Genomic DNA, 16,667 nt, shown 5'->3' with positions numbered 1-16,667 from the left:
ACAATATATTTTCTATTAATTAATTTGCGTTAATTTAAATTGCTCAAACGTTCATCGATAGAAATAAATTATTAAATAAATCAAATATTGTAGATATATTGATGGACAAAAATATGTACTATATAAAATCGATAAAATATAATTATAAAAAGATAATGAACGAGTCATGAGGGATGGTGCATAATGCATACACGTTGAGGGTTAATTTTGTTGTGCCCAAGAGAGACAAAGAGAAAGAGATGCAAATAAAAAAAAAAATGTTTAAAATTTACCGCACAAACTAGAATCTATCTATAACACATAGATGTTTAATTTATACATATATAGTGATAATTATGTATGACGAGAGAGAAAGAGAGTGAGTGAAAAAGAGAGGAGAGACAAGGGAGCTTTTTGAATTAAACAAGAGGGTTGACTTGGGGGATTCAGGTTATGCAAGAGTTAACTCATGCGTACAAGCCAACTCATGGTCAGGCATCTAGTCAATAGCAAATTGTTGTTGTTGTTGTTGTTATTATTGTTGTTGTTGTTATGGAATGTTTGCTGTAATTATTAGTGGTCAGGATCCAAAGACAGCTGTTGTATTTCCGCTTGTTGTTTTTGGTGGTGAACTGAATTACGTGTCTAGACTATCAATTTTTTATTTTTTTTTTTATTTTCAATTATTTTTATTATTATGTTTAGATAATGTACACGTACTTGAAATTTTATTTGATTTGTTTTTTTTTTTTTTTTTATAATACTTTAGTAGTTAATTAAAATAATTGAAATGTTTTTTCAGATAAATTTTTATACATGATTTTTTTAAATGAAAATTGAGCAGTTAAAATTGGTGATTTGAATTTTGTTATTTTTTTTTAATCAATTTGATTGGTAGTAAAAAAAAAAATAATAGTTTTATTATTATTAGTCGTATATTTTTTTATCATTAACGATTTTCTTTGGGGATTTTTTATTATTATTATTTTTTTTTTTTGAGGAGGACATTTATCATGGTAGAATGAACACGTTCCAGTTTGAATTTATGAATAAACATTGGTCTTCTGTGGTTGGTTTTTGGGGCTGAAAAATGCAAATTTATTATAAAAAAAAAAATTAAAATTAAGAAAGATATGAACAAAAAAAAATAAATAATACCGTTATTTGTTTGTATTAGTGGAAAGAGTATTATTTGCATGAGCGGAAAGACAAAAAAAAAAATACAAAAAAACTGTATATTTTATTTTTAAAAATCCATTAACAAAATGATATTCAGATAATGAAAAATTGATAAAAAAAATTTGAAAAATCAGTTAAATATCTAGGATGAAACTGATTTTTAAAATAAATGTTTTTTTTTTATTTTTATCTTAGTTAGCTTTGGATGAATTTAATTTGACCCATATAAATGTTGCCGGTGTTTTTTTTTTTTGTCTTATTTTTATCCTCTCAAGAGACACACAATAATATGTGTCAAGTTAATCAATATTTATTGGTTTAAATATATAATACACAGTCACTTTTAACAATTTGTTTTTATCACTTGAGCTAGTCGGTAACAATTTTCTTCTCATTCTTATTTAACCACGATGAAAAATAAAAATTGAAATAAGTTCAACAAAAAAATGAAAATCTTAGGTTATTAACCCGACTTGTTTTTCTCGAATCATTTTAGCAAATCAAACTATGAAGAAAAATAAATTATACGCTTTTAATGCTATTCGATAATAATTTTTATTTTTATTATTTTCTTATGATAGAAATTGTGATAGTATCTTTAGCACGCATGTTCATGACCGTTATAGACCTAAGGGTAAGCACAAAGTAATAAATCATGTTGTAAGGTATATAAAGATATATTTTATACAATCCATCAGTAGCACCACCACTAGCACCACCAGCACCACCATCACCTCCAACACTACATTACATATTTTTAAGTTGCTGTCAAGTTTATTCTGTGGTCACGGAGGTAACGATAACCATCCTGCAAAATTTTGATATATATTTTATAAACACCAAGGGTTAAAAATAAATTATAAAATTTTTAATTAATTGCAAAAGATATACAACAAAGTACCAGACAAATTGGTAAATCCTAAAATTTTTATTTCACATTAATATCATATTTTTATTACTATTTTTTTATCATCTCTTTTAGCTGTTTTTTTTTTTTTTTTTTTTCTATTTTGTTGTTGGTGGATTTTCTGGAGGAATGTATTGCAATTTTTGTCAAAGCCATTTTGAAATATTAGCTACAACGTAGATTTATTAAAAAAAAAAAAAAAAAATCATAGAAAAAGCTCGAGTGAGCTTTCGGTAGAATATATTTCAAGTTATGTTTTTTTATTTTTCATTATTTTATTTTTTTAATATTTTTTTATGATATTCCATTTGAACTGTAAAATATTTGACCAATATTTTCAACACACCAACAATATTGTAGCAATATTTTTTTATCGAATTTATTGAAACAATATAAAAGTATAAAATATTTTTAAAAATTCTCGAAAAATTTAAAATAATTAAATTTTATAAAATGAAAATAAATCCTTGATTTTTTTTTTTATATATCTTTTATCATGTTTCTATATGTAAAAATCTATTCACAATGAAGAGCTTTTGTTAATCGGATTTAAAAATATATATTCTTGAAGCTTTTGTTAAGTAGCATGTTCATAAAAGGTTATAATTTTCTTTTATCTTGCTAAATGATTGTGAGAATAATTTTAGCATGACCTCAATTTTTCTGACAAAGCAATAAGTCAAAAAAGAAATAAAATAATTTACTTAATTTACATTTAAAAAGTCTTAATAATTGTGGTTTTAAAATTTTTCTCTTTTTTTAAAATAGCAGACATTATTATATTAACTATTTAATCTTTTTTTTTATATTTAAATTTTTGTCAAAAGTTGAAATCAATTGGGTCAATTTATTTGACATGAATGATTGTGTCGTTTTGATTTTTTTTTTAATTACATTTTCAATGGGTTTACTAATCCTCAAGATGTATAATCGTCAAGAACATTGGTATAGATATATTGAGAATGAATATTCATGAATTGATATATATGCGTGTTTGATAATCAGCCTGGCTTTTCATATCCTACTAATACAAATATGACTAAATCGCAAGTGTCAAAAGCTCTCTTGATTCATTCAGCTTATGCATAACACCTTCCTTTGATATAAATATCATCCAAACTTAATGACCATTTCCACAACGTCTGTCAATTGTGATAATCTTTGTTCTTTTTTCATTTATTTTTTTAAAATTAATTTCATATGATTTTTAAAATTGAAACTAGGCGCTCAAGTTTTTTCTAAAAATAAACTTGCTGTTATCTTTTTAGACTTGAACAATTACTCACAATTTTTTTACGTAATTAGATCTTGATTAAAAAATTTATTTCAATTGACATTATTATAATAACAGCTGTCACAATTTATTGATAAATTTTAAAATCATAATTTTGTCATCTGGCTTGTGTAAGTAAATTATTTCTTCAAACATAAAATATATAACGTTCTAATAAATTTGCCATAAAATTCTTTTACAAGGGTTGTAGAAATTTTTTGCACAATTGAATTTTATATTTTAGTTGCTAAACTTTTTGTTACACTTTTAAAAAATGTAGTAAATATTTTATGAGTTTATTAATTTTGTGCTTGTGTAATTTAATAATTGATTAATCTTTGTAATTAAAAAAAAATCCTCAATTAACTTTACCACATTTTACTTTAGATAAAATATAAAAAATAAAAATTTTTAAAAGTTCAATAAGTTAAAAAAAAAAAAAAAGTGTTTAGAAAAATATAGATGAATTTTTAATATAATTTTTAGCTAATAATCGCGTGTGTGAATTTTACTTGATTAAATATAAAACCCATGAATTTTTATAAATTCCAAATAACGTTTGATTTTGTTTTTAAATTTTTTTTTGTTGACTTGATATCACGCAAGGGGTAATCTAAAATGCAAAGTAAAAAAATTAAAAAATATTAGCGTGAGAATTTCTGACCAGGATGATAATATATATAATATTTGCTTCGATGATCCGTCAGTAGTTTGAGATTGGCTTGTACATTGTGTTTATCATCATCATCTTTCCACTGAAATTATTCTAAAATTATACACTTGAATATTTTAACGTCCACATTTGAATTTATTATTCAATCAAAATTCAATTTTTTATTATCTCAATGATATTTAGAATTTATTTACAAGTGAATTCGAGATTACAAATGATTTTATTGCAGAAAAAAAATTTAATATTTATATTTATCGATAAAAATCCATACAAGTTTATTAAAAATTAAAATTTTTTTTAATTATTTTTATATATAGTTTAAATGTAAATCAGAAAATCATTTATTAAAGTTATTTTTAATAAAGAAAAAATTGATTTGTTTAGTAAATTTTTAAATATCATAAAATACAAAAAATAATATATTTAAAATTTCATGACTAAGTTATTATAAACTGGTTAAAAGTTTAAACGGATATAGTAGTGCATCATGTGAATTTAGCCAAGTGCAAGAAATTCATGATTCTAAAATATAGCAAAGATTCACCAGGTGGAACACCATTTTGCCTTAAAAAGTTTCATTGCACGATTTAAACTGAGCAATAGACTTTCTCAACAAATTTTACATTTAAATATATATATTTTTTATTGTAACAACTTGAATTACAAATCCACGTGTCTCATAATTTTTTGTAACAATATTTTTAAACACTCAGTTTATAAAAAATAATAATAACATTTTAAATAAATTAATTATCTATAAATAATATCGAATATTAATCAAATAATATTTCAAATAAAAAATTGTGATATTTTCTTGATATTAATTAAATTCAGAATACATAAAATAAAATATTAAAAACACTCAAAATTTAAATTAAAAAAAATACTCAAATATAATCATTAATTAAATAAAAATTCATAATAATAAACTTCATTTTTCACTTCATTTAAAGTTTAAAATTTTTCATAAAGAATTATAAAATGTAAAAAAAAAAAATAAAGCTTTAAAAGCATTTTAGACAAAATGCTTTTAATTTTCAGTACAATGATCTTCCGGATATCTTGAAAAACCTCACTTACCATGACACTGTTCCATTGTCTCGTAAAATTTTCAAACTTTATTATAATAATAACAATTATACCATAATTTTATTTTATTAAATTTTTATATTCATCATATCACCTGGATAAAATTTTCTGTCAAGTCTACCTTTGTCCAAACTTTCATCTCTAAATGTCAAGAAAAAATTTAATTAATTATATTTTTTAAACAGGTGTTTTTTTAGTGCTTCAACATACCAGTATGATTATTCATTCAACGACAATTCCTCTGGGTGTTATCCATACTCATATATCTACTTGACTCACTCACTCATCTTTTTTTTATTTATTTTTTTTTGCCCTCTCGTATAAAAAAAAATGCCACAAGCTCATTTTGGTTTTCAAAGATGAAATTTACCCTAAAATATGTATAGTAAATTTTCACTACACTGGGGTTTAAAAAAAAATGTATTTTATTTATGCAAATGATTGATGTTTATGTTATATTTTCCCCATTAAATTCTCAATCAAAAAAAAATATTTCCAATTATTTTTTAGACTATATTATACACTCTCATATCAAGCATTAAATAAAGCATCTAAATTCATTTTTTCTTCTTATAATCTTTCCCTATTAATACATTGTTTGAATAATTTTGAAAAAAAATTACTCAAAGATAATAAAGCACAATGAAAATTATTTTAAAAATATATTAGTTTGATATTTGGTTTTAAATTAAAATTGGCTATTATCTTTTCACTTTTGTATACTTGAAAATGATATTTTCTATTTTTTTAAACTGTTCTACTGAACGACTAATTATTCTCATTGGTCTTTCGAGAGCCAGTTGAAGATAATACATAGCGTGAAGAAGAAGGCGCTTAAAAAAAATTAAGGTCGACTTGTTCATGCTAACCAGTCCGTGCTATTTGCACACATGTAGTTCAAAATAATGAATATTAAATTTTTCATAGGATAATAATAAATTAATAAAAAGAAAAAAAATTATCTAAATAATCATTTTTTAATATAAAAATTTGAAAATAATTTTTTATTTAATTAAAATTACAAGAACAAATTTTTTCAAATTTAATTATTTATTTATTATTGTTATTTAAAGTGTGTACATGTTTTTTGTTGTAAAAAAAAAATTTACAATCGAGGAAGATTCCAAAGTGCGAAAGGTTACAGGGCAATAAATAAAACCCGGGCGAAAAATAAATATAAAAATAAAATAAATAGAAAAAAGAGAGTTATTCAGGAAGTAAAAAAGATAGATGAGATAAAAAAGGAAAAGAAAATATATATGAACATAAAAAAAAAAAAAAATACTACCCTTTGTCTGGACACAAATATATGTAGTTCCATTTTTTTTGACTGAAAATTTTTTTAAATTTCATGTAAAACGTGTAATTAAAAAAGCATAGTTTGAAATAAAATTAATATATATATTATTATTTATTTTACTTGGTATATAAGATGTTTGTAATTGCATATATTCAAATATTGGATTTGGGCCAACCTCAAGTCTCAACTGGGCCAAGAGATCTGGCTCAGTTACCACCAAGTTGTGCCTTGGCAACACAATTCTCTCACCTTTTTTTTTTGTCCTAAGACATATGCTTATTTCGATTAATTTTTTTAGAGCTTTTTTTTTTTATATTTATTCTATATAATCAAAAAAGATCATTTTTTCAGCTCTAAATAATTTAAATAATTTTTTTTAAATACTTAAATTTAAAATAAAATTAATCAATATTTATTTATTAATTAATATTTCATAGAAATATTTTTTTTTTGTGCTTTAAAATATTTACGGCTAACTTGGTTATTCAAAAGAAAAAAAAATTATAATTATCATTTTAAATTCAAGACGCACACACACACGTATAAACTAAATAAATTTTAATATTTAATATTAAATAAATTATACACTATATTCTGTCGCTAGATAAAAAATAATTATAAATTTATTCCACATAAAAAAACTTTTAATTAAAAGAAAAAGTTTTTAAAAATTTAAAAAATATAAAAGTAGTTGTTGGTATATTCCTTGTTTATTATTTAAAAAAAAAATTATTTTAACATTGAATTATCATTAAAATGAAGCCTTTTGATTTGTTATGTGGAAATAACTTCTCTTTTGTGTGAATTCTCAGCAAAATGAGCAATAATACTTCCTCCATCGCTGTGAAAATTGCATTTCAACGAACAATAGTTGTTTGTTGTTATATAACATCAACAAATCTCTAATAAATATCTAGAATATATTTTTCAAAATTCATCAAATGATTTTTCCATTTAAAAAATTCATCAACTAATTTAAATAATTTTCACTGAATCGATTAGATATATATTTAAATTTCATTTATAAATAACACCAACTGTCGTTGGACCAGTTTTTTTTTTTTCTACAAAAATAAAATCTATCGTTATTTCATCCCTCAGTACGTGTTTGCTGAGTGGTAAAATTTCTACTCATCCAACAGATAAATTTCAAAATAAAAAAAAAGAAAATCACAATTGCAAATGAAATTTTTTTTTTATAATTATTTTCAAAAAATAAAGATTCACATTTTTATTTTATATAAAATTAATTTCAGTTAGGTTTTTTTGCTTGTTCATAAATTTCTAAGCAGCTGGGATTTCAAGATTCTTGAATATTTAAAAAATTCAGCCTAAAGAGCTTTATTCATTTTTTACATGAAGCTTTAACAATGCTTAAAATGCTGGGCATTGCTTTTCATGTAAACTCACCCAATTCTTTATATTTTTTTTGGCCATTAATATTTTATAAAGAAAATAATAAATGCAAACTTTTGTACAAGCACAAAGTCCATACAAACATGCACTTGTATATGCAGGTACACAAAAATATATATTAGTTTGTGTAACAGCTTTTGTAATATTGCCTAAACCATTCTAAACTACAAAACTTTATTCGAACAATTTTCAAGTATCTACTTTACAAAACAAACTAAAAAAAATTAACTAAATATTATTTTTGCTTTATTAATATTTGAATTTAAATTTAGCCAATTTAATTAATCAACTTGTTGACATTTAAAAAATTTTATTTTCATATTAATTCATAAATTTATAAATTTTTTCATGAAAATAACAAAGTAGAGCTTTTTTGACCTAGAAATGTCATTGATATATTTATACAACTATCAAGTACAAACACGATTAAACTATCACGTTTATACATATATTCTATTTTCTTTTTGTTCTCAATTTCTTGGATAAATATTTTCCAATATCAACTTAAGCTAAAAACCAACACACGTTTTTATCCTTATTATTATTGCAAGACACATTTTATAAAATTCTTGAAAAATTTATTTATATATTTTTTTAATAAATAAATACATCAACTGTCTGATAAAAATTTCATAAAAAAAAAAATCAATTTTTAAAACCTTAGAAAGCACATAATCTCATAATAAATTAAATATAAAAAAATAAAAATAAAGCTATCATTAAAAGTTGTCGAAGAAGCTTTTTTTTAAATTTATTTTTTATTATATTATTGTTGTTATTACGAAGTTAGTTTGCCACAATGGATTGAGTTAGAAAAAATGATAATAATAACAATGAAGAATTAAAAACAAAAAAAAAAAAAAAATAGTATATACATATGAGGGGATGCTTGTAGGATGCAGCTTGCAAGCAATGTGGATGGTATTAATAAACGACCCCTTGCTTGTGGATTGTGGAATTCTTTGTATAGATTATCCCACAAGACAAGCTTGTGTGTATTTCAACAAATAGCAAAATTGCTTATTTCTACCCTCGTTTTTATACTCACTCGTTGTTCAACAAATATATTTTTATATATTTTTTTTTTTTTATTTTATCATTTGAGTGTGTTTATTATTGTGTTCATTTGTTGGCTGAGTGTTCAACTGTATAAATAAAATAGATGTTTATATGAAAACACTTTTTCAATTCTCTTTTTCAATAGCTAGACATTTTCTTTGTTGTGGGAAATTTTTATTTTTATTATATTGTTGATGAAAATAATAACAAACAAACAAACAAACAAACAAATTCAATTTAATTTTTTTTTGAAAATTTTTTCAATTTTCTGTAAATTTTTTCTTATAAAATTAAAAAAAATATATTTATATTTATTTATAAATTATTGCTATTTTTGTTTTTTTATATTTTTAAAATTTTAATTTTGTTAATAAGCTATTAATTTATAAAAAAAAAAATTTAATCAATTTTAAAATTGAAATAAATTAAAAATTATAAATTGTAATTTAATTTGTGGTTTTTTTGCCAATTAAAAAAATAGAAAAACAATATAGTTGGCTCATTTGTCACATTGAGCTTTGTACTTGCATCTATGTGGGTTGTAATTTATATATTTATTTGACTTTTTTCTACTGACCTCAAAAACCAAAAATCGTTGAAGCTATGACCCAAAAAGAATGTGGAATTTTTTACATTTATTTATTTTTTTTTTTTGGCTTTTTGTATACTTGTATGTATATTTTTTATTTTCTTTATATTGAGCATTTCTTTTACCACTTTAAATAAAATTTTTGGATGTTTTTTTATTTCTTCTTTTACTAGCTAGAGCTTTTTTTTTTGTTTTTAAAGCAAACAAGCTAAAAGCCCGACTTTAGAGTGTGCGCATAAATTACGTCATCACTTGGTAAACATACCAGTCTGTTGCTGAGGTAAAATGAATTTTCATTTTTTTTATGGCCTCAAATTTTAGCTGAAAATAGTACATACTATTGGAAAGCTGATTCTATTTTTCTTATCTTCAGCAGCTCTCTTGTCGTTCAAGCTTTTTTTCTATTTATTTCAACCCAGTTGATAAAAGTTAAGAAAACAAGTACAAAATACAAAAGTATTGTCAAATAACTGTGACAAAGTTTCAAGAAAAAATTATTGTAAATTCTATTTGAATTGAAATTTGTTAAACAATTATTTTAACTTAAAAAAAATTTCCATTTGGAAATTAGAATAACTCAAAGTTTGGGCGATTTATTTCACATTTACTTATTTATAAAAAAAAATTCAAAATAAAAATAAATAATCATTGACAATTTAAAAAATTAAAAAACATAATTTTTCTATTAACAATTAACAATATTTATTAATCTCCAATTGAAATGAATAAAAGAAAAAAATTTTAAACAAATTATTCTTGAGGTAATTGTTAATTGTTTTTGCTAATTATTATTATTTTTTTTTGTTCCAGGTAAGCATCATTTCAATCATTATCATTCAACGAATACTAATCCAAAAAAAAAATATCACTCTAAGTAAACTTTCCAACGTAAATTTCAATAAATATGTAAATGATCAGGTAAGTTTTTTAAAAAAAAGTTTAAACTCTTCTATTCAAAGACGATTTTCCTGCTCTTCATCAGGATAAAACTTGAAAAAAAAAAATAGAAAAACGTTTGATAGTCAGTTCTTTGTTTTAGGTATATATATTTTGAAGATTTTTTTTGCTTTATTTCCGACAAGCGAGTTTCTCAAGTTTTTGAGGTGTCGGATATGACAAAACTTGGCAAGTTAAAAGGACAAGTGAACATAGTAGACTATCTATCAACTTTTAGATAAAAAAAATATAAAAAATAAAATGGTTTATAAGAAGAATCTTAACTGTTTTTAAATTCAACACACGACTTGAACATTCACCCGGATGTCAGTTGTCTTATACTTAAACTCAAGCGTAGAATTGAAAAGCTGTAAACTTAATTTCACCACAAAAGACATTTTATATTTTATCTAAAGTAAATAAAAATAATAAAGAATAATTTTGTAAAGCATCATGTTCTGGTCAATTGATCGAGTATCAATGAAAAAAAAATTCCAAAGAGAGATTTTTCAAATTGATATGTTGAAAAATATAAAGAGAATAAAAATAAAAAATAAATAAATTTATTTTAGTTTGAACTGGTTGTACAGGTTGATGTTAATGCTCTTATCATTTTTCTTATATTCTTCAAGTAAACCACCACCAAGGGATAATAGAATCGTAGGGTTCCAAAGCGTTGGAGCATATAACGTCTTTCAGACGTTTCTTCAATACTCCCTTGAGTCATCTCTCCTTGGTTTTTATCCTTCGTCTATATACACCACCCAACTATGTCTGGCTTCAAGACCTCCAACTTTCATCCAATTTCCAGCATGTTAAATTACACAAGACAAATATTTCATCTCTCTCTATATATTTTGTATTAACAATAAGCAAAAAGTAAATTATTTTCAATTTTTTTTTGACCTTTTTTTTTAACTTTAAAAATATATATTTAAATCAAAATAATTGATTAATATTTTTCGATTTTTATTGTCATTTAATGTCTATTATATATTTAAAAATAATTAAGAAATAATTTTGGGAAAAAATTAATTGTTTTTTGTTGCTATGATGATGTTTTTACGTTACCAAAATTTGTAATATTTTTATTTTATTTTTTTTTGGATTTTAAAAATACATACGTCAATCATAATGATAATATAAATTTTTATCGACATTTTATGATTATCAGCTATCGTAAAAATAAAATAGTTTAAGGTTTTTTCTTACCAATTGCATTAATATGAAAACAAAATTTTACCATTTACGATCTCAAGCACCAAAGTCGTTGAATTGATAGTTCAATCCTCTCACGAATCGACCAATATTTTATAGTGTTATTATATATTTATTACTTTTATTTATTTTTGTTTCGAAAATTTGTTTTATATTGTAGGATATTTTTGGCCAACCAATTACTTACTGACAATAATTCTTGATATAAATTGTTCCTTCTTTTTTTTACATTGTTGTTTTTAAATTTAATAATCATTAGTAAAAGTAGAAATATAAAAATAATAGAAAATTCAGAAAGTTACATCTTGAACATCTGTATTTTTTTTTTTTTTTTTTGAATAAACAAGGTTTTTTTTGTTCAACATATTAGTCACGCGATATGCATGTACGTGATAAGAATATCTTATGAGTTAACAACACTGTGGATAAAATATCCCATCGTCTAGTTCAATATAAAAAAAAAAAAAATTTATATTGAACTTGTTTTTCTTTTTTTATTTGTAAAAAATATATTGTAGTTTAAAAATATATTTTAAATTAACAGATCAATCAATGAAGATTATAACAAGGAAATTAAAAATAAATAAATTTAAATAATTTAACCATATATGATAAATTTATTGGCTTATTTATTTATTTATTTATTTACTATTTTATAATTCATTTTTAAAATTATTTATAAAATTTATTTAAAAAACTTGTAGTTTGTATAGATTTTTGTTGTTAATGTTTAAGGACAATACAAGAATAAACTAATACAATATTATCCTCATAGTAATATCTATAATTCAAGTTTAATTTGGCAAACATGAATGTCTTTCCCGGATGAAACTATAATTGGAACTAAAATTAGGTTAATTGCTCAAATATATAAATGTAAAATTTATACACTGATAATGAAAATATTTATCTAAAATATAATTGAAGTTTATATTATAATTTAATTATTAACAATAATATCATTTAATTAATCATTAATATTAATTTTAATATTATCAACAAAATAAAACGAAAAAACTTGATAAATAATTTAAATTATTATCTATTTTGTAACTGAAAGAATACAATATAATAATTAGGTTTTATTTCATTAAAGTATATATTTTTTTTTCTTAATTAAATAGTAATAACAACAACAAACAATCAAAGATAGAAAGTGGAAATTTATTTGTAGCAAATACAGGTAAACCACATTGATTATAGTAATACCATGGAATATCTGAGCTGTTTGTTTCTGGTACAGGTGAATTAATTGGACAATCCAAGAGTTTGCATATTTAGAACACACTATTCTCCTCCTCGTTAGTAAAACTATTTCGATGTACATAGAAGATGTCTACCATGTAGAAAATTACGATAGAAACAGAGAGAGAAATTCAAGTAGAATTGGACATTGTTAATGGCTTGAACAGCTAGGCTGAATTATCGACCAGTCCACATAATCCATGGACAATCAATGCACCTTTCCAAGTGCACTTGAATTCATGTGTGCATTGCCATTGTCAAGGGTTTTAAAAAAACAAGTCCTATTACATATTATTAAATTTTTATCAAATAAATTATCAATAAATACCTGATTAATTTGAAAACTAAATTTATAAATGAATGAAATTTTTTTTTTAAATTAATTTTCTCTAACTCTATTCCTAATATAAAAAGGACAAACATCATCGGTCTTCCGGACATTTGATTAGTCATTGTTTTTTTCTCACTTACTCTCATACGAATTTCTTTCTGTTTGCCTTTTTCTATTATTTTTTTATTTATTTCGTTAGCAACGAAAAAACAACAAAAAAAAGCGAGTAAACAAAATTTTTTTTGATATTTTTTTTTTTTAAATTGACATATTAAGCTAGCACAACTTTTTTAATAATTATTAGATCTTGATGCAATTGGGCTTGAAATTTTTTTACTTGAGTATATATTTTAGCAATGTGAAGAAATAAATTTAAAGAAGAAAAGAATTTTTACATATTTTCTATATTCTTTTAAAATATTCAAATATTAAGCTAGCACAACTTTTTTAATAATCATCGGATCTCGATGCAATTGGGCTTAAAATTTTGTGCGAATTATGTGTTTTTTATGTGTGAAGAAATAAATTTGAAAGAAAATTTTTTTTTTATTTTTTACATTTTAAAATTGAAACATAATAAATAACTTGCTTTTCAATAATCATCGGATCTTAATGCAATTGGGCTTTAGAAAATTTTGGACGACTTATGTCTTTTTTATGTGTGAAGAAATAAATTTTAAAATATATTTTTTTTACATTTTTTTTAAAAATTCAAATATTAAGCTAGCACAACTTTTTTAATAATCATCGGATCTCGATGCAATTGGGCTTAAAATTTTGTGCGAATTATGTGTTTTTTATGTGTGAAGAAATAAATTTAAAAGAAAATTTTTTTTTTATTTTTTACATTTTTTTTAAAAATTCAAATATTAAGCTAGCACAACTTTTTTAATAATCATCGGATCTCGATGCAATTGGGCTCAAAATTTTGTGCGAATTATGTGTTTTTTATGTGTGAAGAAATAATTCAAAAACAAAATTTTTTTAAATATTTTTTATATTTTTTTTTAAAATTGACATATTAAGGTAGCACAACTTTTTCAGTAAACATTCAATCTTGATGTTATTAGACTAAAAATTATGTGTGATTTATGTGTAAATAAATAAATTAAAAAAATTTTTCGTCAATTTATTCATTCTTTTTTTTTTATGATAATACTTGTGTTTATAAAATCAATGAACAATGAACCTTATAGAAGGTATAGATACAGGCGCGCGTAGCGCGCCAATGTGCTTGTTATAATAAATAGCAAATAATAAAAATAATAATACTAAATAATTTGAATAGCTAAAAAAGAGAAAATTTTTATTATGAAATATTATTCAAGTTATTTTTTAAAAACGGAAATAAAATAATTATGACAAAGATATGCTTCGAGTATTTTCGTTGCGCTATGTACTATAATAAACATAAAAAAAAAAAACAATATAAAAATTAGTATATTAAAAAATAAGTAACAATGTATGTAAAAAGTATGTTGAACTATTTTATAATGAATAATTAATCGTTAAAGCAAAACAAAGATAAATTTTAGTGGTTAATATATGAAAAAAAAAAAAAAAAAAAATTAAATTGTTAAAAATGCAGTGGATTGGTTGAACCTTGTTGAATAATAATTTTATAACAAATTTAATATTATAATATGAAAAAAAATCATTGAGTGACCACATTTATTGACAGAATAAAAATTAGGTCAACAGTCTTGAGTTTTATTTATATTTTTTTTGTGTATCCATCTGCAGCAGCAATACTTTATACTTAACTTTTCGATTTCGAATTTTCTCTGGACTGTAAATTCAACTATTCACACACTGAACAACAACAACAACAACAATGTGTTTTTCTATACCTTTTTTATTCCCGAGTGGTCCCCCTGCTATTCCCCCCTTTGAAAAGTTGAATCCCCAACATCAAGAGACCAATTTTTCATTCAATATAAATTCACATCCACATTTGTTCATTATTTATTTACCAAATATACAAAATACCCTTTAAAAATACAGTAAAATTTCTTGAAATAATTGATCCAATTTTTACTATTTTTAAATAAATTTACATGATTATTTTAAAAGTAAAAACGACACGCTGTGATGACCTTATCGAGTAGAGAAAAAAATATATATAGTCTAATAATCCATAGTAAAATGAGGGAGAGAAAATTCAACAGTGTGTGACAATTTTAGTTGGTTGGAAGTGTTCATATATATGCAACTCTTTTTCCTCTATTTATTTATACTGTTTAAATTGTTGGCACGTTATCTTTTTATATACATGTATTGTTGTTTCCTGTCGATATAATCCCAGTTGACTACCGGATACTTGACACCACTGACGAGACATTAATAAATTTTTTTTTTTTAATTATCTTTTTCCCTTATTTTTTTATTTTAAAATTTTTTTTTTAGATTTATATATTTGTTAATAATTATATTTAAATTAGACAGTTTATTATTATTAGCAGTTATGCATTTATTAATAATAAAATATGAAATATTAAACAAATAATTTCATATAGTGATTAAAAAAAAAAAAACTTCCCCTAAAGTTGACTTTACTTTTTCGCCATATGCTGTCGTTATTTTCCATTATTTTTTTTTTTATTTTTTTACTTTCCCCTACGAATGATTGTATTGTCAATGTCGTGAATCTATTGAAATACAAATAAATATCTATTTCACCCTTGGGAAAATGAAATTAATAAAGCTTTTTATATTTTTTTTTTCCTTGAATTGTTTAATTTATATCATTTACTATTTTTTTTTCTTGTAGTCAATAGATTTTTATGCTTTAAAATTATATTGCTATATTTTTAGTATTTGAGGATAAATTTTTTGTTCAATTTTACAAACAGTAGTTTTTTTTTTTAGTGTAAACGTACGGTAAACATAATTTGCAGTCAATTTATTCTTTTGTGGATTTTTAACACCAGTTTATCCATCAGAAAAACACATACTTATATCACTGTCGACTGTAAGTTTACCAATTTATTTTGAAACAAATAATTTATATAAAATAAAGATAATAAAAAATTACTACTAGGCAATTTGTTAAAATTCTTGAAATACTCTTTTTAAAATTTTATTTTTTTTGTTTTAGATATGTATAAAGTATATGGTGCTTTCGTTTCATTTTATTTTTTTATTATTATTTTTTTTTCTTTGTTTTATTTGAGAGGATCTTCTCGTTGCACTCGTAAATTCAGAGGGATATTTATGGCCAGCAAACTCCTTCGATCCCGAAAATCCCATTTTTTACTTTTCTTATTTTGAAGTCTCTCTCTTTTTTTTCTCACTCAGTGTAGTAGTCTCTCTTTACCACCACGATATTTCACATCGTTTTATTCTAACAGCAGAAAATTTTGCCTTTTTTTTGGCATCACAAACCTTGCACACACACACACACACACATACATATTGATAGGATCAAATTTCGATTTATGAATGCTATCTGAATAAATGTTTAAATTTTATCA

General features: G+C 22.8%; 1 protein-coding gene across 2 annotated transcripts in view; it reads left to right on the top strand.

Moving 5' to 3' along the window:
* LOC122850084 (disintegrin and metalloproteinase domain-containing protein 10) overlaps positions 1-16,667 on the top strand; it is a 34,178-nt gene that overhangs the window by 9,428 nt on the left and 8,083 nt on the right. The gene's annotated exons all lie outside the window — the stretch shown is intronic.

Source organism: Aphidius gifuensis, linkage group LG2, assembly GCF_014905175.1.
Source record: "Aphidius gifuensis isolate YNYX2018 linkage group LG2, ASM1490517v1, whole genome shotgun sequence".
Classification (NCBI taxonomy): Eukaryota; Metazoa; Arthropoda; class Insecta; order Hymenoptera; family Braconidae; genus Aphidius; species Aphidius gifuensis.
This window is presented reverse-complemented; position numbering and strand designations above follow the sequence as displayed.